At 42.3% G+C, this 26,397-nt stretch overlaps 1 long non-coding RNA gene across 2 annotated transcripts; it reads left to right on the forward strand.

The window, feature by feature from the left end:
- Positions 1-460: 460 nt before the first annotated feature.
- On the forward strand, positions 461-18,029 carry LOC309539024. 2 transcript variants are annotated; one of them, XR_014222611.1, is made up of 3 exons: positions 461-515; positions 12,523-12,675; positions 17,817-18,029. It is a non-coding gene; the product is annotated as an uncharacterized lncRNA (long non-coding RNA). The 2 variants fall into 2 exon arrangements; XR_014222612.1 differs by lacking the exon at positions 461-515 and adding an exon at positions 11,649-11,709.
- The last annotated feature ends 8,368 nt before the right edge of the window (positions 18,030-26,397 follow it).

A 26,397-nucleotide genomic window follows, 5' to 3' on the forward strand; every position in this document is an offset into this window, starting at 1 on the left:
AAAGGAATGTAAATACGTTTCTGTCTATCTCTTTCCCCTGCCCGGGGGGGGGCAGGAAAGAGGGGGTGTTCTTCTCACGCTGAGAAGGATCGCCTATCGCGACCTAGCCTGTATCCTGCTGGGGAATGCAGACAGGGAGGTCAACAGGAGATCAAGCCAGGTGCCTGGAGAGTGGCCAGTTTCTCCTGATAAAGGCTTGATTCCCAGGTCCTCCCCAGTAAATCACTTAGTCTCACTCAGGTTCTTAGTTTAACAAAGAAGAGTGTAGTTTATTGCAGACACTAATAAACTTTAACTGCATTCAAAACGTTGTTACTCTTTACCTTCTTAGTCTTATTTTTATCCTGTCTCTAATTCTTCTGCCTCCCCTCACACAAGAACCAACTGCCCTAACTGTCTCTCTAATTCCAACTGTCTGTCAACTGCTTTTCCAACTGCCTTTCCCAACCAATCAACCCACTAAAACCAACCAACTACCCACCTCCAAACCTCAGGCTAAGCCCTTTTATAAACAGGTAGGCTCCGCCTCCGGCTTTCCTATTGGTCTACATATTAACCCTTTCTCTCCCCCATACAGACATTTTCAAACAAACAGGCAAACGCCACATGCTCGCTTAACTGAATGTTTTTCTTACACAACCTTTTTCTAAATGGTCCCTCTTTCAGCATTCTACAGATAGGATGTCCTTCCATTTGTGTTCCATCCCATTATGATCACTTTAGGTCATGCTTATGTCATACAAGTTCCAAATTAATAATTCTCAGACACCAAGACTCACTAGGTGTGGAGATGAAATGCCAGACTGCAACAATGAACAAACTCAATGAAAAGGGAGAGGTGTTGTGAGGCCTGGCTTCTGCCATCAACAGGGCCATGTTTGGGGAAGTGAGGCACAGGCAATGAACAAGAAACCACATTGCCTTGTTATTTATTCAAGGAAGCAGGCCTGCCCCAGAAGCTAGGCTTTACCTAATGACCTGGTTCGGCCTATTGCCAAAGAGGTTTCTTTGCTGGTCTGGCTGTTCCAATATATTTTCCTTCCTTGGCCAATGAATGAAGCTGGTTAAATCCCTGCCAAATATCCCTCAGGCTCAAATTTAGGAGCCAATACACTGTGGGCCAGAATTCTGATGGGCTTCTGGACAGATTGCCCTTCAGTCATACCTAATGTGATCCAGAACAATCCGACGCTATCCGTGGGCTCAATCTTGGCAGTCTGCAGGCATCAGTAATGCCAGCTCACCTACCTTGGCACAAGTGCCCAGCACTACTGATTGGTTGTACATTACACACACACATCCAAAATGGACTGGCAGTAACCAGGACTAGCTAAAATGCCCCCTTAGGACAGAATTATAGCTATCTGGAAGTGCAGTCCCCAGATGATTCTTTCTCTTTCACAAGGTAAATGTCACACAAAAAGGCCTTTAAAAAAAGAAAGGAAAAGGGAAAAAAAAGGAGACTATGCCCTGGAGATTTATGAACAATGCAGAAGACCCAATACGCATTGTATGCTCTCATATTGAAGATAAGGGAGAAGGTGGGCATTGTGGAAGTTGCAAAGCTTTGGAGTGAGTGCAGGAACACACACTCATCCATGCATGTTCTTGCTGATCACACTTCAAAGAACCTAACAATAATGTCTGTGGAAGCGAGAGGGATTATCCTTCATACTTGAAAGTGACACATCTGGCTCCCTAGAAAATGGGAAGGGGGGGGATGAATTGACAGAAGTGAAAGGTAAAGATCTGAGTCTAAATACACAATGCATCAGCCTGCAGCTTTTCTTGAAAGAAGACCCTGGGTAAGACATGAAAGGCACAGAGGAAAGAAGCTCTTTATTGGAATGAAAGGCAGTGTATATATACGTTTTAATGAAATTCAATTCTCTCTCTAATTGGGTCACATCAGTAAAAAAAATAAAATGCATGCAAATTTATAGGCTCACATTGAGTTTGGCAGTAATGAATGCCTAATAAATTGTTAGTCTAAAGCAATGAGTTTGGTATTTTTACTTTCTTAATCCTGTCATTACACAACATTACAGATGCCTTGCTGAGGGCTTGGAGAGATCATACACATTCATACACACAAAAATAGGTTGCAAAACTGAATATATTTGAACTACTCTAGATGAGGAGGATGAATGGGGGTTTGAGGAAACAGACTAACAGGAAAAACAGGAAACAGGATTAATGGTTGAGGAATTAAAGCTTGCAAATTACTGTTTTTAAAGCACGGGCTGAGGGGCATGGCTGGCTGGTTTCATCTCATTGTATCAAGATGAAAACATGATTCCAAGCGTTATACTAAAGTACATACAGGGGAAGTTACTCAAATTATTTTAAAATAGCAATTGCATTCCAGGTAGTCACACATACATAAGAGAAACTTCAGCTGTATAGCCCTGGTTCAAATATATAAGGAACAGGAAGCATTCCAAGATAATATACTCATATATTTTTCTTTTTAAAAAAAATAAAAAAATGAAATCCTGTGCTACTTTACAAACAACTAAACCACTTAATTTCAAAAGCTTTCATCTTATTCATGCATTTAAATAGAACCTAAATTGGCTCTGTAGCTCATCAATGCTGAGACATCAGGGTGTAAATTGATTCCATCTACATGGCACTTCTGGTACTTAAGCAAATCAAGAACAGGTAGTTCTGAGGGTTGCTCTGCACAGTATGAGGCACCCAGCCTGGCAATGGCAAAGTGAACATTTAACAGCAAGTTTCAGCTAATCCTGGCTCACTGATGAGTGAAAATGCCAAGGAGGGATGGGAATCTGTGGCCCTCCAGGCATTCTTAGAGAGTACAACTCCCCTCATCTTTAACTATTGACCATTTTGGATGGGCCAATGGGAGCTGGAACCTAACAACATCTAGAGAGCCAAATGTTTCCTACTCCTCTCTTGGAGTAGGCTGATTGATGAGGATGGAGGCTGAAGTTTTCTCAGTAGAAGAGATCTAGTTACTGCATTCCCACTATTCTGCATTTTGCATCTGTTGTAATTTCCATAGCCCCATACATATACAGTGGTACCTCGGGTTAAGTACTTAATTCGTTCCGGAGGTCCGTTCTTAACCTGAAACTTTTCTTAACCTGAAGCACCACTTTAGCTAATGGGGCCTCCCGCTGCCGCCGCGCCGCCAGAGCATGATTTCTGTTCTCATCCTGAAGCAAAGTTCTTAACCTGAAGCACTATTTCTGGGTTAGCAGAAGCGTATGTAACCTGAAGTGTATGTAACTCAAGGTACCACTGTATAGCACATGGCAGTGATCTTGAAATCACCTTGGTACATTATGATTACTAATTCTGCAAAGGAAGTCACACAGCTGTACTATCACCCAGAGTGATGTTTCCCTTTGCAAGGGGCTTCACAAAACCTAATGATCAGGTTTCGTAAATCTCTCTGTAGAGCACTGTACCTAAATGGAGCCTAAAGTCCATTTGGGTCAAGCCAGATTGAAATAGGTCCAGAAAAATTTACTGCTTCCAACAGAGCTGAAAGATAATGTGCCATAACTCACTCCCATCTGGAAATGAAATATTTGAGAGTGCCATCCTGTGATTTTTCAGCTTAGAAAATGACCATGAAGTAATTTTATTGTGTTTTAATATTTTAACTTTTGTATGTTTTAAAATATGGTTCTGAGTTTTGCTTGATTTTCCTGTTTTATCTTTTGTAAACTGGTTTGAGGGGTTTTCTTAAATCAAGAGGTGTATAAATGTTATGAAATGTAAGGGAGGGATTATTTTCCATACAGATCTCACAACACCTGCCTTTTCCAAGGGTTCACGCACCTGCCATTCATTTAATAAGTGAACCACCCTGAGACCTGTGGGTATAGGGTGGTATACAAATAATAATAATAATAATAATAATAATAATAATAATAATAATAATAATAATAATAATAATAGATTTTAATGAACACCCTTGTAACTGGTCAAGTTGGGCAAAAGTCATAAATATAAGTATTAAAACTTCACATTTATTTTCCATAGAGGTAAGTTTTCATTTCATGGGATAAACTGTTTCCTTATTTGTAACTCATTGGGATCAAGAAAAGGATTCCTCCCACCTATGGTCATAGATTTATCTGTAGAAAACCTTCCATTTCCTCTTAAGTTACAGCTCTCAGCTGTAGTAACATCCTCCAAGGGTATCCTCCCTTTAATGGGAAATCTGTGCCAATGTGAAGCTTATGTAAGCAACAGATGAGGATATTATTCATTGTAAGTATAAACCAAGATTTGCATTTGGGGGTTCTTTGACATCACTAAAAGCTTAAATAAAAATGGGTTGGCTAAATATGCACAGCAGAAGAGGAATTAACGTAAAACTAAGGATAATGTTGTCACTTTCAATGTCTGATTTTTTTTAATGCCAGTGAGCTAATTCTATTTTTTGGAACCTATAGTGCCTTTGTCTGTGTATCTATTGGCCAATTGACTTTTAGGAGAACTGAGGACTTTTAAAGTACTGAGAACTTCACTTTCTACATATACCTCCCAATCCTGAAAAGCTCTGGCTTGCATTCTAAGGCTAACCATTAACTTGGGAGTAAGCCCCAATGAACTCACAGGGTCTGACTTCTGTGTAGGCATGTTGATCATTGTGATTTAAGAGAATGCAATATTCTAGAGATGATGAAAAAAATTATCAGATACCAAGGTCTTTCAAACTGTTTGTTAACAAAAACTCAAGATTCAAGTTCCACATTGAATATAGTAATCTCAGAGAATTGGCCTACAAGATCGGGGATGTCTTCCCTGGGTCACACACAAGTTTAATATCTGATAAAATGAAAAGAAAGGATCCTAGGCTAGGACCTTAGAATCCTAGATCTAGAATGTGTATACCCACAATAGAACTATATGTACAAAAAGAGGTTCAGGCATATTCACACATTACACTGAACATGTGTTTGAGTAAAAGAGTGTACACTTGTTGATTTGTACTACCCATGTTTTGCAAATAGGTGCATGGACTGTACATCCATTGAATGCAATATGCATATTATTTGCAAGTGTGCAACCTAAATGTTTGTGTACACAGGTACACAGATTGCATAACCGTTGACTATAAAGTTGAATGCACACCTCCACTCTGATATTTCTGCTGCGGACACCCACATGCCTGAGTTGGAAAGCAGGAGAAAACCAAAAATTTTTTTTTTTCACCTTTGCTGAACTGTTTTGGGATTTGATTAATATTTACTGTTCTTATTTGCTTTTAAAATGGCTTTATTATTACAATTTTGTATTTACTTTAATGAAGAGCAGGTGAAAACTGCCTTTAAAAATTAATGAAATAAATAAAGCCGGCTTTCTCATTGAGCCACTCATTCGAGCAACTGTGGTAGAACTTCAAGGACTCTTTGGCTGGAATTGTTCCAAATAATTCATGTGGCCAACCTTGGCAACATCCTCAAAGTGAATGGAGTGCCCAGCATCAAGTGATTGTGTGGTTATGGCGCTGTATCTATGAGGTCCTCCTGAAAAAATTGTTTATTATATCAGACATAGTTACCATGTGATTAATTTTGGTTTAATTCATTTTGTTACCCATCAAAACGTCCATCCATATTTCTTCAGCTGTGATATAGATAAATATACATTAATTTCACTGCTCTGTTTTCTATTCCTTGATCTTATGCATGGATCATATAATTTTATTCATTGCCGTAAACAACCCTGTAGGAACAAAGAATATTAAAGGACATAAAATAAGGTCATTAACTACAGAGTATTACCTTGGCAGGTTACTCAGCTAATGACCAAATATGAAGCTGGAAGTTTCAGCAGGGTATTTTAATAAAAATATTCAGCTAACTGGCTGGCAAAACTATTTTGCACTGGCAAATAAAAAATGAGAAACATTCCACTCCTGAACCTCAGCATAATGCATTTGTGAACATGCCAAGTATTGGAACGGAAGGTTTGTGGGTCACTTCCTACATGTACTTCCAAAGGGTGCTTCATCCTGGAGAAGAGTGACTAGTGGGTGCCACAGGGTTCTGTCTTGGGCCCGGTCTTATTCAACATCTTTATCAACGACTTGGATGATGGACTCAAGGGCATCCTGATCAAATTTGCAGATGACACCAAACTGGGAGGGGTGGCTAACTCCCCAGAGGACAGGATCACACTTCAAAACGACCTTGACAGATTAGAGAACTGGGCCAAAACAAACAAGATGAACTTTAACAGGGAGAAATGTAAAGTATTGCACTTGGACAAAAAAAATGAGAGGCACAAATACAAGATGGGTGACACCTGGCTTGAGAGCAGTACATGTGAAAAGGATCTAGGAGTCTTGGTTGACCACAAACTTGACATGAGCCAACAGTGTGACGCGACAGCTAAAAAAGCCAATGCAATTCTGGGCTGCATCAATAGGAGTATAGCATCTAGATCAAGGGAAGTAATAGTGCCACTGTATTCTGCTCTGGTCAGACCTCACCTGGAGTACTGTGTCCAGTTCTGGGCACCACAGTTCAAGAAGGACACTGACAAACTGGAATGTGTCCAGAGGAGGGCAACCAAAATGGTCAAAGGCCTGGAAACGATGCCTTATGAGGAACGGCTAAGGGAGCTGGGCATGTTTAGCCTGGAGAAGAGGAGGTTAAGGGGTGATATGATAGCCATGTTCAAATACATAAAAGGATGTCATATAGAGGAGGGAGAAAGGTTGTTTTCTGCTGCTCCAGAGAAGCAGACATGGAGCAATGGATCCAAACTACAAGAAAGAAGATTCCACCTAAACATTAGGAAGAACATCCTGACAGTAAGAGCTGTTCGACAGTGTCACTGTCACTGTCGAATTTGCTGCCAAGGAGTGTGGTGGAGTCTCCTACTTTGGAGGTCTTTAAGCAGAGGCTTGACAACCATATGTCAGGAGTGCTCTGATGGTGTTTCCTGCTTGGCAGGGGGTTGGACTCAATGGCCCTTGTGGTCTATTCCAACTCTATGATTCTATGTAACAGCAGAGATAGGTGGATTAGATGAGATGCAGTTCTCCAAATCTGTAGGGCTATGCTCTTCTAAAAGCTCATGTTTTACAGTGGTACCTCGGGCTAAGTACTTAATTCGTTCTGGAGGTCCGTTCTTAACCTGAAACTGTTCTTAACCTGAAGCACCACTTTAGCTAATGGGGTTTCCTGCTGCCACTTCACCACTGGAGCACAATTTCTGTTCTCATCCTGAAGCAAAGTTCTTAACCCGAGGTACTATTTCTGGGTTAGTGGAGTTTGTAACCTGAAGTGTATGTAACCTGAAGCGTATGTAACCCGAGGTACCACTGTATGTCCAATTCACAGGAATGGAAAATGTTGTTTTATATTCATTTTACATACAAAAGCATTTGAACCTCACCTTTCAGTCCTCAAAAAGCAGGGTATGAGATATGAGGAGAGACCCTAGTCTATTACCACCCACTGTGTGCATTCATTCAAGGTATGTGCTTCCCCTCCTCAACAGTGATCCAAAAACTACTACTACTACTACTACTACTACTACTACTACTACTACTACTATTATTATTTGAATTTATATACCTCACTATACACAGGGGTCTACTAGTTACTACAACCATTACCACATTTTTTTACAAAATCAAATATTCAGCATCATGACTTTATGCATCAATTTTAACTCACTGCTTTCCGTGGTGATATGAAATAATTCAAATATGAGCACATCGACAAATGCTACATTTATTTCACTTCAGTAGCCAGACCTTTACATTCATCTAGAACACTATTATTAGAACTATTTTCTAGCAGAATATCAATAAAGTATATTTTCAGTTGTTGTAAAGGGGTGTTCCTAAGTCCAGAAGCAGCTTCAGAGTCTCCGCATGGTGTTTGATTGACCTGCAAAAAAGAAGAAGTAATATTGCTGTTGTGAGCAGCAGGCTAATCAGCATGTAAGCTGAACTTTCTGAATGATCTGCTTTCCTGTTAAATCATGTGGAACACAAGAATGGACTCGGTGATCCACAAATGCGATAACTGGAATTGATCTCATCCCCTGCAACTTTTGGCCATCCCACAAAAGTTTTAACCCATTCACTTTTAGTGGCTAAGTAGTAAAGTGACGGGATGCAGGTGGTGCTGTGGGTTAAACCACAGAGCCTAGAACTTGCCGATCAGAAGGTTGGCAGTTCGAATCCCCACAACGGGGTGAGCTCCTGTTGTTCGGACCCTGTTCCTGCCAACCTAGCAGTTCGAAAGGACATCAAAGTGCAAGTAGATAAATAGGTACCGCTCCAGTGGGAAGGTAAACAGCGTTTCCATGCGCTGCTCTGGTTCGCCAGAAGCGGCTTAGTCATGCTGGCCACATGACCCGGAAGCTATATGCTGGCTCCCTCGGCCAATAAAGCAAGATGAGCGCCGCAACCCCAGAGTCGGTAAAGACTGGACCTAATGGTCAAGGGTCCCTTTACCTTTACCTTTACCTTTAGTAAAGTGGCTAGAGCAGATGTGGCCAAAATGGTGCCCTCCAGATGTTTTGGAACCACATCACCCCAACTATTGACCATGCTGATTGTGGCTGAGATGTGTTGGGGATCAATAACATCTTGAGGACCCTGAATAAGCTACCTGGACTACAGCATTGGGCAGAGTGGAGAGACCCAAGTTCAAATTCCTGCTAAGCCAATGGGCCAATCACTTTCTCTTTTAGCCTTAGCAAATTTCCAGGATTGCTGTGTAAGATTCACGTCCTTCTAGAATGTGGACCCTGAAAGGTTGCCTGAGAGGGTATGTGGCCCTCAGGTTAGAAAGCTTCCCTCACTTCTGATCTAGCATTTACCACTTTGCTTCCTGGGGGAGGCTCACATTCTTTACCATGGATCATGGATTTCCAAGAATGTATTGTAAGCAGGTGCTCGTGATGTCCCTTGCCTATATTGTCCAGTCAGGATAACAAATCTCTTGTCTTCCCTACCAGTCGGTTGCTTCTATTGTGAACATTTTGTTTTCCACAGTTTCTGGGCCCTCATTCTGTCCTACGGTGCTACTAGCAAAGGGCTTGGTTCTCTCACAAGGAGAATTTATTGTCACAATAAAAATAAAGCCCCTTTCTCCACCAACACTCACAGCGCAGAAGACAGAGTGAATAAGCTTTGGGAATTTACAGTAGAATACCACTGGGTCATAGTACCAAACTGAAAAGTTGGCTCAGCAGACAGCTGTAGACGGTAATAAAGAAAAGGTTGCCTAAGGGAGAGAACAGAGCAGTTTGATTTGTTAGTGGAGAAATGTACATTATTCTGGAGTGTGACAGCCCAAACATTAGGCTGGGTTTGTATTTTGACCAGCCAGAGACTTTGTCAGGGCAGCTATTTTCATGCTCTTGTAAATTATTAGCTCAAACAGAGTGCTCAAGAAAATGCAAGTTTACTTATCACTTTGGGAAGTATGCCATTTGGTACAAGACGGGTCATTTTGTTTTTTAATAGCATCGTTTGGAAACAACTGGCTTTCCCCCCCTTTGTGATTGGTCAACGGTCGAGAAAGACATTTCATGTAACAAGGGCAAGAGAAATATGGACACAAGCAAAATATGTTTGCCGTGTCCAGTGGGTTATTGTTGTCCTTATGACTGTTGTAGCCCAGAGCCTCCAAAGGCTAGGACACTGATTCTGTTCCAGGTGAAGATGACACATCGGGCCTGAGGATTGACTGAGCTGCCTGCCCCCCTGCTACTTCATAATGAACCGGAAGGCTGGGGAAAACAAGGTTATTTTTTAAATTCTGTGAGTTGAAGGCAATCTCAGACTTTAAATACATTTCTTTGGGGGCAAGTATATCAAATTCAATTGGCTTGCAATTCGTAGCATTCTCTGAAGTTGGGTTTGGGTGACTGGATAGATGGATGAGGGTCTGTAATGGCTACTGCAGATGTGGGTGAAGCGAGTACCAATAAAATAATCTGAGAAGCAGACTGCTCATACTTCCTACCTCTTAACATTTCAGGGAAGGGGAATCAAAAACTGAGAAGAGATAGAAAGATAGATAGAAAGATATAGTAGTTCCATGTCACAATTATATATTCATTTTATTACATGAATATCCTGGGACTCGAGGCAGTGCACATGGTTCGCTTCCCTCAAACACCATCCCTGTGAGGTAGATTAGACTGAGAGATGGTGGCTGGCCCAAGGTCATCCAGTGGACTTCATGGCTGAGTAGGGAATTGAATTAGTATCCTAAGGCAGTTCTCCACACTTGCATGCTACATTATACATTCTTAAAATTATGTATCACTTTGCTTCCTAAAAAGGCATTTAATGACATGTACAATTAAGAAACAGAAAAGTTCCATACAAGTATATGGCAGCTTAAATAATGGTACTAAAGGTAAAGGGACCCCTGACCATTAGGGCCAGTCGCGGACAACACTGGGGTTGCAGCGCTCATCTTGCTTTATTGGCCGAGGGAGCCAGCGTACAGCTTCTGGGTCATGTGGCCAGCATGACTAAGCTGCTTCTGGCGAACCAGAGCAGCACACGGAAACACCGTTTACCTTCCCGCCAGAGCGGTACCTATTTATCTACTTGCACTTTCACGTGCTTTCGAACTGCTAGGTTGACAGGAGCAGGGACTGAGCAACGGGAGCTCACCCCATCGTGGGGATTCGAACCGCCGACCTTCTGATTGGCAAGCCCTAGGCTCTGTGGTTTAACCCACAGCGCCACCTGTGTCCCTTAAATAATGGCAGTAGCGATCTACAAAAAAAAATATGAAGGAGGCAATTTAAAAGTTTAACTTTTTAAATTAAAAAAAGTCTGAGAGAACAAATAAAATTTAATTCCATATCTGAAGTCCTACATGGAAGTTACCTGGCATGCATTGCTGGGTTGCTTGATCCAGCTGCTATGGGCCCCACAAAGCTGAACATCACACACAAAGGAAACCTGAAGCAAGGCCTAATAATTCAGTTGGAGAGTTATAATATTGCTCCTGCATTAATGGTAGTGTGGTGAAAAGTATTGGGGTAAGTACTGTAGGTAGATGCTGCATAAAGTCAGATGGGGAAACAGGAATCGTCTGGTTGAGGTATCCTGTATATCAGGGTAGAGAAGTTTTTTGGCCTAACAGGCCAGATCCATATTGGTTGCCAGACCTATGGACCAGGTCTGATGGGTAAGAGGGACAACCCACTTGTCATTCATGGAACTTAATTATGACATCATTCAGCTTATGAGCGGTGACTTCAACCCTGCTTTCTGGAGGGTTTAGCTGTATGATTCAGTTCCCCACAGGGAACTTAGCTGCATAACTGACACAGTCACCTCTCAACCCCACACACCACCCCTACCTGAGGACATCACACACAAGTTGCTTACAGAAGTTTCATAGGTCATCCATTGAAATATATGTGTTATGTACTGAAGTTCTCACCCTGGGCCAGCAGGGGGATACTGTAGATAGTTATGCAAATAAGGGATCGAAAGTGGCATTCAGTGATTGGATAGTTTTGGAAAATTGTTACAGTTACATTGTACTGGAGCTCTATATAAACAGGCTGACTGAGCTCTTCAGTTCAGATCTGTTCTGGCCTGTGAATAAACAAGAGCTGTTTGAAGAATCGCTGTGTCGTCTGATATGTTCACCCACAACTTAACAATAAGCTTGCTAATATATACAAATAATTTAATTTATCATGCACAACCTGCTAAACGGAAAGGTAAAGGTTTCCTAATTTCATTTCTAGGCTCTTGAACACAATTCAGAGAATTGAGTCGATGGGAAAAACTGCAGCTCTGTACCATGGTAGCAGCCATCACTATTAAGGGGGGGGAGGGTTGCGTAGTGGGAGGCATCTGTGAGGTGAAATAAGTTTATGAGAGAAATAAAAGAATAGGATTATGAGAAGAACGAAAGGTCTGGGGAAAGGGATGGTGTGAGCACTATTGGGAAAGGAAACGAAAAAGACAAAGAGGGAGAGGGGGAGAGGTGTAGAGTGAGATCAAACAGCTCAGATCTTCCCAAGAAGCATCGGGTGTTTGAAGTCCACAAAGATAACACACCTTGTCCAATCCTCTTCAAAGATCAGATTTCAGGGAGCGAAAGGAAGAGGAGAAGAAAGAAAAGGAGGGAAAGGGATGGGCTACGGTGGTATTGCCTCAGAAATGCAAAAGGAAATCACAGAGACGGAGAAGCATTTTGTCCTGACAAAGTGAAGTAACTGTGAAGAGTATAGAAAAGTCAAACAGTCACCCTTCATGGGATTCTGAGATTTAGGGGCAGGGAGGTGGTTTGTTTTGATGAAAACAGAAGGCTCCATACATCAAGTTAATCATGAGCAGAAAATGTAAGGAGGGCACATCAGAAAAGCAGTGCCCATTTATTCTCCCATTCTCTTTTCGAACAGCACAGCCAAATCTGTGCCAGATCTGTTTTAGAGGCTGCTTTTCAATGGATGCTACCTTTCAGGAATTAGTTAAATGTGCCTGTGTGTTTAACATGACCCTGATGGTTTCTTTTTCTCATTTTTCAGAGAAAAGGTCCTCCGGGATGGACTGATTTATAACACAGAAGTGGTGGGTGTGCAAATGACTGAACCTTTGCTGAGCCTGCTGTTTCTCCGCCGTGGACTGTCCCCTCACCCTGACACCACTTTCCTTCGCTGTGGGGTTCCAAACATACGTTTGTAAGAATAAACTCACAATTAGAGCACCAGAGGTGGGGGGAGGAGAAGCAGCTGGGAAATCAATTTGTTGTGAAGTGACTTTTCTCTCTTCTTCTCTTTCTTTCTTTCTTTCTTAAATCCATTGGGCTGATACTAGGGATGAGTAGGAATGGAATGGTCTCATTTTCCCAATCTTCAATTCAGTTCCCCACATTTCCGCAGCAATCTGCAATCCCTCCCTCCCGGAAAATTCTAAAGCATTTTAGTATGAATTCCCCTAATAAACTCATTTTTGTATGTAGTTTTGACTAGCACACACATTTGTGCAACCCTTTATCCTACTATAACACATTTTTGTGTTAATTTCATAAATATATTGATTTTTAGGCACACTTTCCCCTCCACTTCACTGGAGAACCACATCATAAAATTGGATAAGTGTGAATTTTGGAGGATGCCTGTGTTCTCGTTTTGTTTCTGAAAGTGTGAGTTTGATAGATTCAGCTTTAACTGTGAACTGGATCAAATTTCTCCTCCATGGTGCATCCATTGCCTCACTTTTGCTTTTGTATAACAGTTTTGAGGGGAATCATCTATGATTTTTTTTTTGTATTTGGGCTTTAATACTCTTGAAATGTTAATGTTTTGTTTTCTTTGTTTAGCATTTGTATTGTTCATATATTTGTATTTGTGCATCAGTTCTTTGTGAGCTGCCTCAGGTACCTTTTTTTAGCCAAAAGGCTAAACAAACCGTAATATAAACACTTGGCAGAGCGGGCAGAAAAAATTCATTGTTTGGCTCTACCTTTGTTTTTACAAAGACTTAGGTATATGAAGATGCTTGAATATCTTGAAAGTTCTAGAACTGGCATGAAGGTATTTATTCACTGCTTCTTAGACCACATATAAGTCCTCTAGGGAGCAGCAACTTCTGGCACAACAAACAAGTTTATTTTATGGCTTGCGGGCAATAGGGCACCAGCAATAGCATGTTGCATTTGAACATGACAGTTGCACGTGGCAACCTGAAGCCCATTCTCCCCATCATCCATGAAGATCATCCTGTGTCCTTGGACAAATTGCTTTCTCCCTGCCTGTACCTGTGAAGATGAATGTGACAAGAACCGTAAAGCATTTTTAAAAAATGGTTTCTCTTACCAATCCCTTCTATTTTCCCTTTCAAATCGAGCACAGCCTCATTCACATCCAGTCACCAGGAATGCTACAAAATTTGTATGCAACAGAAAGGCCTCCAAAATAGACACATAAAGCATATAGCTATAGAGCAATGAGGAACATAAAATATGTGCCTTTCCCACCTCAAATGGACCCATATTGAAGAGATCTAGATGAATGAGGCTTTATTGTGTTCAAGGTGACATAACACAGAGAGTTGCCTCTATGCATGCTTCTTAAAACAGGTCTGAACAAACTATCTGCAATCCACCCAGTGCTGCTACTTGGTCATCTCAGCCATATTCAGATTTACAGAAATAAATTGAATGAAATCCATGCTTAGAGGGCTGCCACAGTGTGATTTGAGCTTCATTATTAGTGATCATGCCCAAGCCAGTTCCAGAGAAGTGCACTGCTCATCTCCCTACAGCTTATATCTATAAATATACTGTATAAAGCAAGCATAGTGAACTTGTAGCCCTCCAGCTGTTGTTACACACTACAAAACCCATCATCCTTGACCGCTGCATGTGTTGACTGGGGCTAATGGGAGTTTAAGTCCAACCTCTGTTCCCCTGATGTTTCCTGCCTGTTCCCCATCTCTGATGTATAGCATGATCCTTCCTGTACTTTCTAAAAAGTGCACCATGAAAACAAGACACAGCAAAATGGGAGATGAAATACTCTTTGTCATCGCCATCATAAACTTTATTGCAGTAGCCAAAGGCCATGGCATCAAATTACTCTTCATTGCTGTGAGTGAAATTCCTATCAACATTTCGGTCCTGGAAACCACAGATCCTCCAAGTATCCCTATTTTCCAGGGACATCCCTGATTTTGAGAAGCTGTCCTGGTTTCTGATTTGATCCCAGAATGTCCCACTTTTCCTTAGGATGTCCCTATTTTCATTGGAGCAGTTTTGGAGGATATGGAGTTATCTGACCCACCATGCCATCTGAAGGCAATCCTGTATAGGATTTTTTTAATGTTTAATGTTTTATTATGTTTTTATATATGTTGGAAGCTGCCCAGAGTGGCTGGGGCAACCCAGTAAGATGTGTGGGGTATAAATAGTAAAATTATCGTTATGGAATGTGGTGTTCCTATTTTCATCAGAGAAACGTTGGAAGGTATGCTACCACAATCAGTGTTATTAATGACCTCAGGCCCTACAATCAGCAGGAGAAACCCACTGGCTACTTGATGCTAACCCATGACAGGGCCTTCTTGGTGGCAGTGTCCCTTTTGTGGAAAGGTAAAGTGCATCTGTCTCCCTTATTATTAACTTTCAGGATGAACTTAATAACATTCTCGTTTACCTAGGCATCTGGTAGCTAGCAGATACTGATCCTTACAACTACAGTGGTACCTCGGGTTAAGAACTTAATTGGTTCTGGAGGTCCGTTCTTAACCTGAAACTGTTCTTAACCTGAGGTACCACTTTAGCTAATATGGCCTCCTCACTGCCGCTCAATTTCTGTTCTCATCCTGAAGCAAAGTTCTTAACCCGAGGTACTATTTCTGGGTTAGCAGAGTCTGTAACCTGAAGCATCTGTAACCTGAGGTACCACTGTGTTTTAAAATGTTTTTCGATGTTTTTAATATGTTTTTATTTCTTTTTTTTTTATATAAAATTTTTATTGGGTTTTCACATTTTATATAGACAAAGACAAAGACAAAAACACAAAAAACATAAAAACAAACAAACAGAAAAGTAAAACAACAAACATATATAGTTTCCAGAAAAAACTTATTTTCTAACCCTGGTCATTGACTTCCCACCCACCCCCTCCCTTGCATCCCTATTCCCAAATTTGTATCAGCAAATTGGCATTTCCTTATCCATCTTAATATTAGTCCTTTATATATATATATATATTAAAAAAAAGCAAAATTAAATTTATTCTAAGTTGGACCTCAGTTCCCTTCCAACGATTTCCCATTTTGTCTTAAATAATAATCTTGTTAGCTAAATCCCATAGTCTTAAGTGTTGTTGAAACTAGATTCTTCCCTCCCTCCCTTCCCCGGTTTGTGTCCCTTCCGAAAACATGTCCAAAATAGCAATTATTAGCCCGGATTCCTTACGTCCGAGGCTCTCAAATCTCTTTCAGTCCCTCTCCGCCGGCCTAGTTGGCAATCCTTTATGTCGGTCTTCACGTCTCGAAAGAGTTCTTTCACAATCAGTCCAAAATCTCTTCCCATATTTGCAAGCAACTGCTGAGGAATTTCCACAAGGCATGAATTTTGAACATAATCAAAGTCAGAGTCTATGTGGAGGCCCCAATTATACTTCTTTATTTTAAATTCCTTGATTTCATAAATTCCCAGGGCCTCCACTTTCATCTTCTGGATCTTTCGTAGATTTGTGGTAGGTTCAGTCCAATAGTCTCCTTGTTTATATTCCACAGATGTCAGCTTCTGGACAATATTTTCCCATTTCAGTTCTTCTCTTTCTTGTTTTGTCTTCTCCTCTTCTTTGGTTATCATTTCCGGCTCAGCTGTGGATTCTTTCTCAGCCAGGTTCTCATTACATTGAACAGAACTACTTATTTCAGGATTCAAGGTCATCAATTGTTCACTCATAGCCGTAGTCTGTTCCTGTAAGATTCCAACCAAATAAAACATCCTTTCGATTTCTCCCAGTATCTTTCCATCCACAGCCATTGTAATTCCACAGATTTCCCCCTAGAGGGAATCTGGTTACTTAGTGTTCTTTTCTCCAACAGTCCTCTGTCTTATTATTGATTCTTTGTTTCCAACAATTTTAGTTCAGTTGTAACTCCTTTTAATCCAGAGGGGTCTTAAGTAACAATTTTTCTACTATTAACAGTCCGTTTGACAGCTTTGACAGCTGTCAAACTCTGCTCTTCTTATCCCAGCTCCAAAGTAGGACACTCCCGAGCCCGGGAGGGGGGGTTGCTTACAACAGAAATATACCCCTTCCAACACTCCTCTCTCCTGCTCAAAAAAAAGATTCCTTTTCCAAATCTTGGAAGTTACTGTCTTTTTAAACTCACCCTTTACAGGGTAGGCACTCCAGCTTAGTTCTTTTATCGTTGCTCTGGATCGTCTGCAAGGGGGGGGGTGCGGACTTCCTTTTGACACATCCCCCGATCGTCTCAAATTCAATAGGTGAAATTCTTAGAATCCAAATTCAGTTAACTCACGGGTTCTTTTTCTCAGCCGAATTTCAAGGAAGGAAGTCAGCGCTCTCCGGTCATGGCTCGCGGCTTCGCTCAGCAGAGGTAGCGATGGACTCTCGGTGCCACGCCACCCCCCGTATCCCCTCCGCAGCCTTTAAAAAGGCTCTTTGCGAATCAGGGGGGGCGCTTAAGGCACCCACCGAGTCTTCAGTCCGCAGGCTTTCGTGCCTGCGGTTTTAAGGGTCCCCGTGTCGCCGGCACGGCAAAGACCCGTCCCCCGCTGAGCCGATTCCCTCCGGAGCTCGGAGGGAATCCGCCATTCCCAGATCGCGCCAACCCCGGAAGTCCCAATATGTTTTTATTTCTTAATTCCATTGCTTTACTATTTTAGTGTTTTTGCCCTGGGATCCTTTGGGAGAAAGGATGGGATGGAAATTTACCTAACCAACTATTTAGCCACTAAGGACTTTTAGCTGCACAAGGGAATGTCCCTCCCTCTCCCTTCCCTGTGAGCCCCCCTGCTCCCACCCCCTACATCTGCTCTGGGATTTCCCCAAAATCTTCTGGAGCAGATTTCAGAAAGGAACAAGGGCAAATGGGGGCAGGAGAGGAAGTTCCATTGCACAAGCGGAAATTCCTGTGCTAGTGGATCTATTTAGTTGGATACTACCATTAATAATACAAATAAATACATTTGACAATGCCAGAACCTCCCACTCTAATTGTCCTTTGAAAGTACTGTGTTTAATTATAGTAATTTAGAGGTCATAGGTGGAGTCTAACACTAGTACAACGGAGATCAGTCTTTAATGTTTCCATGCATTTTCTCCACATTGAACAGGCTCTCCAAATTCGTTGTGAATACCCGCAAAATCCCAGGAGTTTTCGTTCAGGGATAGTCACAGCGAACTGACTGAAAGTAATTGACATGACCCATATTCCCTGATGAGCTAGTCAGAGACGGAGAATGGAGAAGGTGTTGTTATGGCTCCTTAAATCTAACCAGAGAGCCTGTAAGGATAGCATGAACATTTAACCAAGGACAGCATAAGTGAAATTAGTGCCGTACATGTCTATAAAATAATGTATGGATGTATTTTAATATGTGTTTCTATTGGATTCATTTGTTCCGGCTTTGTTTATTTTCTTGATGCTCTTGAGTGGAGCAATAAAAAAGATGAAAGGCAATATGAGCCTGGAGAGAAGGAGGTAGAATAATAAAGCTGCAGTTATTAATGATCTGTCCTGCTTGGTGCAATAAGACCCTGACAGCTGTCAGGTTTCAGACACATCAGACCTCTTGTGAAATGTAGTGAGAATATCACAGGGCTGTTATAATTCTCGGGCAGTTGCAGAGGTCCAACCTTGGAAGTCTGACAAGCCCTGTGGAATTATGAATTGTTTAATAATATGACAGAGGACTTTTATTTGACAAAGGAGAAGGGAATTGGCTGTGGGATATGTGTCCTTCCAGTCCACTTGATGTTGCAGCATTTCACCGTTTGCACCATTTGCAGTCAGCCACAGGGCCCAGGCTTGATTAGAGTTGCCAGTGAAATTTCACACAAAGCCAGGTGTGAAGTGAGCTTGTGGGTGCCGCTTGGGGCAGAAACACCTGAGGAATTTCACAATAAGTCAAAATAAGACCAAGAAAACCACCTCAAGTTTAGGGATTCACATGCCTTTAGCTGTTCAGCAGATTCTTCTTCTTTTAATTAGGTGACAAGTGGAGGAGCATCAGGCTGGTTTCTAGATGTTTCACTATCCCTCATCAGTATTTCTCAATCCAGCAAGTTGTCAGGCAAGAGCAACAAGATGAGGACAGAGCCTGGAAGATGCCCAGGGAAAACCACAGCCTGAACAAGAAGCGATTATAGAACTTCCTATTTGAGAGAGTCAATGCTTCTGGAAAGAATGACAGTTATACATGTCATTCCAATACATGTCATCTCAAAAGAGCCTTCTTCAAGTGTGTGTCTGACCAGCTTATTTATATGCTGCTCAAAAATTAGCTCTGTCCTGTAAGATCTTAAAAACAGGTGGTTTTTGAGCAGTTTGTAAAGAAACAAGACCCTGAAGAAGGCTCATTCAAGACTAAATGTATTGGGTTTATGTGTTAATAAGCTACAATCTCTGAAAAACATTTCTTGCTCTTTCTGTTTACCTCATTGGATGCTTCCTGGCTTTTGTAGGTTTCCTTGGGGAGAGTCAGTGGGCAGCCTGAGTGGGTGCAGCCATTGCAGTACCTGGGAGCCCTTGCTTAGCCAGAGAAATAGACCAGCCTGTAGCCCTAGACAGGCCAGCTTGTGCACAGAACCATAGGTATCCAGTTCCTCCATGAATTGGCCTAATTCTCTATGCCATCTAAGACGGTGACCATCACCACTGTTTGTGAACCATGGCAGTGAACCTTGTAAATTCACAATGCAGTATGTAAATTAACAATGCCTTGTCTGAGGAAAATGTTTCTTCTGTCAGATAGAAAGTGCTAAGGCTGGAGATAAACCTCTGCTTGCTCGTTGATGATAAGCGACACCATTGAGGAATACTGCTCTTCCCCCAAGAATATTTGCTGAACTGTGTCCCTAGTCCCTGCCCTCATTTTGCCACCCACTAATCTGGACATTTTGGGAGGTCGTAATTGCTCAGCCCTCAGAGGCTCACAGCACCTCAAACACAAACTATTTACCGGGATGCAATTTACACATTAAAAGGGGCACACCAAAGTTACATTCACCTTAACCCTCAATTGCCCTCATTAATAAGGGACATCCCATGTTTGGGCACAGTGCTCTCAGGACAGCACCAAAAAACGCACAAGATTGGGGAGCCCAAAACACACATTTTTGGGTTCCATGCTCTCATGCATCTCATGTAACTTGCGCAGGCGTGCACCTAGAATCATAGAATCATAGAATCATAGAATCATAGAGTTGGAAGAGACCACAAGGGCCATCGAGTCCAACCCCCTGCCAAGCAGGAAACACCATCAGAGCACTCCTGACATATGGTTGTCAAGCCTCTGCTTAAAGACCTCCAAAGTAGGAGACTCCACCACACTCCTTGGCAGCAAATTCCACTGTCGAACAGCTCTTACTGTCAGGAAGTTCTTCCTAATGTTTAGGTGGAATCTTCTTTCTTGTAGTTTGGATCCATTGCTCCGTGTCCGCTTCTCCGGAGCAGCAGAAAACAACCTTTCTCCCTCCTCTATGTGACATCCTTTTATATATTTGAACATGGCTATCATATCACCCCTTAACCTCCTCTTCTCCAGGCTAAACATGCCCAGCTCCCTTAGCCGTTCCTCATAAGGCATCGTTTCCAGGCCTTTGACCATTTTGGTTGCCCTCCTCTGGACACGTTCCAGTTTGTCAGTGTCCTTCTTGAATTGTGGTGCCCAGAACTGGACACAGTACTCCAGGTGTACTCCTGGGAAGACGCAGTACTCCTGGGAAGACGCAGGACCCAGTTTTCAGTCTCAACATGTTGGAAGGTATACATTCACACCATATATTTAAAACACTATGATACCATTTTAAACAGTCATGGCTTCCCCCGAAAAATTCTGGGAGCTGCAGTTTGCTAAAGGTGCTGAGAGATGTCAGGAAGCCCCCTTTCCCCTCACAGCTACGATTCTCAGAGGTCTCTGTGAAGAGGGATAGATGGTTAAACCACTTTGAGAATTTTAGCTCTGCAAGGGAAATAGGGGCTCTACTAACAACTCTCAGCACTTTTAACAAACGGCAGCTCCCGGTATTCTTTTAGGCGAGCCATGACTCTTTAGAGTGGCATCATAGCACTTAAAATGCATGGTGTTAATGTGACCCTTCTTTAAACACTTGGGGTTTCACATATCAGAATTCAGCACTCTATAAACACTGAACAATAGCTTGCATTTGCTGTTGTTGTGTTTGTGTGTAGAAATGAGGTCTATTAGAATAATGAAAGTCCTTGAAACCACGGCAAATTTCTTGAAATAGCCATTTTGCGACTGTTGCTGAATCCTTCCCCTCTCTCCCAACACATTGTGCATGTGAGTGGCGATTGATCTTTCTTCATCTCATTCTTCTTCGCTGGACATGCATGACAAAAGACCATTTCAGCCCTTGAATTGCAAACTCAGAGGCCTCAATCGCCTCCCTTTACTCAGGCACTTAAAGGCAACAGACACAGCTTTGAATAGAAATCACTAGTGTTGGAATGCAGAGAAGCAACGATTCTGCACATTTAATAAGAGAAGCCGTAACTTCTCTCAGCTCCGATATACCTCGTTTGTTTGTGGTTTTATCTTTTCTGGCACTCTGGTCCACAATTCCATTTTCCATTGACCTTCAGCACTTCTAGCATCTGTCAACCTGCTTCTGCTGACACCAGCAACAGCTACTACCGTTCTGTTATGCATAACAAGGAGCTTTCACATCTGAGTTGATTGTTATGATTACAGGCAATCTGCTGTTCCATGGGTCTCCAGCAACCATATAATATGGGAATGCGGGCATTTTAACAGCATTTATGTAAATATAGTACATAGAGACAACAACAGTATTTACACAAGATTCAGCCCATAGCTTTGCCTTTGCCTTTAGTAAATATCTAAAGCCCCATACCTATGCTCTGGACATATCAGTGTCCTCTCCAATTTCAAAATAGGGAAGATGGACTGAGGGCTGTAAAACGGATTACATCTGAGCATCACTTCACAAGTCTGAATGAGAACCAAGTCCCTTTTGATGTAGACCAATGTTCTTTGACCTTGGGTCTTCAGATATTGTTGGACTACAACTCCCATCCTCCCTGACCTTAGTTGTCTAAGTTGGCAGAGGATGGTGGGTTTTGTAGTCCAACAACATATGTGGACCCCAAATGGAAGAACAGTGATGTAGACCACGGATAGCCAATCTGGTACCCCTCTCCAGAAACTTTTGGGCTGCTACTTGCTTCAGCTGCAACCAGCATGGCCAATGGTCAGAGATTGTAAGAGTTGTATTCCCATAGCATCTGAACAGCACCATGTTGGTAATGTATTGCTCTTCTTCCCACTGTCCCACTCGGATAGGATTCCTGCTCCATGTTTGCAATCATGGGATTATTTTCTATCACATGACGGTGTATGTTTTCATTCCACAGAGTGGGAAGTGACAGAGACAGGATGTTTTGGTATTACTGTGTTCCGTGAAGTGGGACTATTGTCCTTTGTTCTTACTCTTTGCTGTCTGATGAGAAAGAGGAAGGAGCTGAGTCAGAATGCTCAGAGTGTATTATATGTAAATAAAAGTAGATTAGCCAAAATGCTGTGCTGCTGAGCTTGTTACGCAGGATCCTAAAGCATGCTAATGCCTTTTGGTATCAGTCGCTGTGATGTTCAGGCTGGAGAAAGCTTTTAAAGCTCCCGACTGACTTACCAGGAGGGAGAGAGCATGCCAGTCGGGCATGTGTCTCTGGCAGGGTCCTACACGCGAGTAGGACGACCTTAACACTTGCTTCAGCTGCAACCAGCATGGCCAATGGTCAGAGATTGTAAGAGTTCTATTCCCACAGCATCTGAACGGCACCATGTTGGTGATGTATTGCTCTTCCTCCCACTGCCCCACTCAGATATGCTCAGCACAACTGGGATCTGAGAATGTGAAAATCCTCCTCAGGTATTTCAGGATCATGCTGCTGGCCTTGCCCTGTTGTGTCCCTGTCCCTTTGTGTTGGGAAGGGACCTTCTGCAGAGGGATATTTCTCTAGTAATTAAAGATCAGGATTCTAAATCCTAGGGATCTCCATAGCACAGTCAACTACTTGAAGTGACTCCAGACCCCCACTTGGATCTTCCTTTGCAGTGTGGCTTGAACAAAAGTCATGCTACAAAGGAAATATGGGTCACCTGGTGGCATAGTGACTTCAGGTGATTGGCTGGTGAGTAGCCCCACCCACCTGTCTGTAGCCAGGCCCCGGTGGCTGGCTGAAAATGAATCGATATTCCTACTTTAGATAAACCCAAATATTACAGAAACACCTTACATCTCTAGTAACTCTTCCTCCAAAGGAAGCCAAATCCAGAAACATTGCTTCGGAACCTTTCTTTTTGCTCAGGGAAGTTGTGAGGCTTTAATAACAATATAAACATGTCGCCACAGTGAAAGTTATACGTCACTGAAGAACACATTAAATGTTTAATGTTCCCCCATCTTTTTACTAGAAGAGCATTAGATAAAGAAATGTCTACTTTAAATATTTATGACTTTAAGATCATTATTGTTTATGTGTGCAATCAGAATTGATCAGTTCTGTCTCTGCGAGATACCAGAAGATCCAAGAAGGGTTATTGATGTGTTGACTTGCCTTGTATAGATGAAGAATAAGTTAGTTATGGTTCATGTACACAGGAGAGTCAAAATAAATCTGCATTGTAAAAAAAGGAGGCAAGCTGACAAGCTTGTTGTTTTTCTTCAAAAACAAAAAGCCCTCAAACACACATAAAATCAGCACCGTTCAAATACAAACCACATGAAGAATAAATATCAAGAAGCACCAGAGGAAGTGTGTGGAATACAAGTTAAAGGTGATGAGAGCTCCAGTTGATGGAGTTTTTGAGGATACATAGCAAATAAAACAGTCCTATGATAAAGTAAAGAGCTAACCCCAGGCTCAGTGCACACATAATGAATTTATACTTCCAATAGATAAATAATCATTTAGAGAGCGCTGTTAATATACACCACAGCTTTCTTTCAGTCTGAAAACAAATGTGTAAGATAAGTTCCTTTTTACGGATAGGCAGATCTTACAGAGGGCAAGTACTAGGAATTTCTCCACATTAGACTGCAGGTAACTAAATATATGCTTCATCATTTTGAACGTAATGGCCTTGAGCTCCTGCATGGAGACCTTTCAAAGCAATTGTATAAAGCTGCAAAATCATGTACAGCACTTTATTGGAAATCTCCCATGTAGACTTCTGAGCAAAAGTGGATTGTAAGCAGGGCTTTATTTCTAGGAATAGAAATAGCCAGTATGCACCATGCCCCCTGCATCTAACCACCACCATCCCACTGTCATTTGCTTGCTCACACCCCTTCCCCACTACCATACAGCCACAGCTTGCCTGCATACCCACTCGCTCCTGCCCCCTCACACCATTCCCTGTCACCTCCTCCTCTGCTGCTTCCCACAGCAGTAGCCACGGCCTCCCGGACACTCTTTCACAAGACACTTTTACAACTGGCAACGTGCCTTCCAGAAACTTGCCAGATGATTGTAAAAGAGTCACACCAAAGCTCCTCCATTCTGGCACAACCTTTTTACGATCGTCAGGCACCAGGGTGCCAACTTGAATAAAATATTGTGGAGGCCCAGGTAAGCCCTGCCGCACATGGCGCAGTGGACACACACCATTTGAATGGGAATGCCCATCAACTTTGGGGGAGCCCCGCCCCCTCAAATATTTTATTGTGGGGGCCAAAGCCCCCATGGCCCCTAGGAGTTGGCTCCTATGTCAGGCACATTCCTGAAGGCACTTTGCCAATCGTAAAAGGGTCACGTGAATTTGTAATGCTGGGGGAGGCGGGCGGAGATGTGGTGGTACAGCATACTAGCACACACCGCCTCACAAAAAAGCACTGATTGCAAGTCTGGTACAGTAGGCAGCATCCTCAGGCCGGGGTGGATGAAATAAGAATGTGGGTTGAAACAGGCCACATCTTTGTTGACCAAGGTGAAATAGGCAGGGTTCGCGTGGTGTTGGGGTAAGAATCTGTTGGCCAATAGGACTTTCCATCTAAAGCTAAATATACCATCCCTGATAATCCACTGGGGAATCCCAGGGGAGTTAACAAGCATAATCAGGAACCAGGATGATGCAGACCATGAACCTGCAATCCCGCTGGCAATCTGAGATAAATAGCAACAGACCTGGTGCACCCGCTGATACCCCTGGAAAAATGAGACATCCCATTTTTTCCCCCACAAGAGCATGGTGGCCATTTTGGGTGCCATGATCTTACGTGATTTTGTGCCGTGATCTCCCCTTAAATAAACACTTGGGGAGGGCATGATCTTGCACGGTGCCCCAAAACACAAATTTTGGAGTGCCATGAGAACACATGCCCATCTTTTGTGTTCCATGATCCTTCATGGCTCACGTAGGAGAATGAATGGGCAGGTGTGTGTCCCAGTTTTGGGACTCCACATGTTGGAGGGCATGCAAGTTTGTGACAGGAGCTGGTCTCCTCCTCAAGACCCCTGAGCAGTCCACTCATGATTAGATGCTGCCCAGTGCCATTTCTGCCCAAGTTCTGACAATTAAAGATTTGCTTATGTGCCTAACAATAACCTGCTATCAAGGATAGGGAGGAGTACAGGTGAACAGTACTTGGAGAGCCACAGGTTCTGCATCTGAGGTATGAACAGACCCAAGCCAGTACCTACTATTTCAAAGAATAATTTGTAATTCCAGTTGGTAATTTTGGAAATCCTTTATTTGGCACTTTCTTGATTGCCTGATTGATATTCGATCTCAACCACCTCTTCATTGTTCAGAAACCACCAATATGAAAATATGAACAGACCCTCCATTTCTGCATGGGTATAGCTAGACAAATGCAACCGTCTTAATTAATCAAATTAAATCAGCAAGACACTTCTGATTATCCTCTTTTAGTCCAAACTAGCTTCTATAATGACAACTGATGCAAAAATAATTAAACCAAGACAAAGTTGAGTGGGGAAGGGTGGAAGAATATATTTAGGGTTTGAAGAGAGGTAATTAGTTTTGGCAGGTTATTTATGTATGTTTATGTATGTAAATTGAAAAATTAGCTGTTCTAAGCAGAAGCAACACATTCCAGTGTTTGCTTTGCTGCATGGGCACAGGGGTGGGGGTTGGGGGAAAGGAGAGAAGAGAAGTTGGGCAACAGCAAAAACTTCCACTAGTGTTCACTCTGGGAAGGATGGAGTTGAACAAGACTTTTTTTCTGTGTTCTTAATCCATATCCTGAAATTGTCATTCCTCTTTAGTGTGATTTCCCTGGGAAAGACCCAGACTATTGGCCCTCACTCATGTGGTTGGCAAGTTAAAAGTTACCCCACTCACACGCAAATTGGCAAGTGGATAGCTGATGGTTAAGGAAAATAAGTTTAAAAACAACAAAAAGCTATTGTAATATAAGGTGAAGGTAAAAAGGTAAAGGACCCCTGAATGGTTAAGTCCAGTCAAAGGTGAATATTGGGTTGTGGTGCTCATCTCACTTTCAGGCCAAGGGAACCGGCATTTGTCTACAGACAGCTTTTTGGGTCATGTGGCTAGCATGACTAAACTGCTACTGGCACAACGGAACACCATGATGGAAGGCAGAGCACACGGAAACGCCATTTACGTTTACCTTCCCACTGCAGCGGTACCTATTTATCTCCTTGCACTGGTGTGCTTTCGAACT

The sequence above is a fragment of the Podarcis vaucheri genome (genome assembly GCF_965113315.1).
Source record: "Podarcis vaucheri genome assembly, chromosome: 1".
Taxonomy (NCBI): Eukaryota; Metazoa; Chordata; class Lepidosauria; order Squamata; family Lacertidae; genus Podarcis; species Podarcis vaucheri.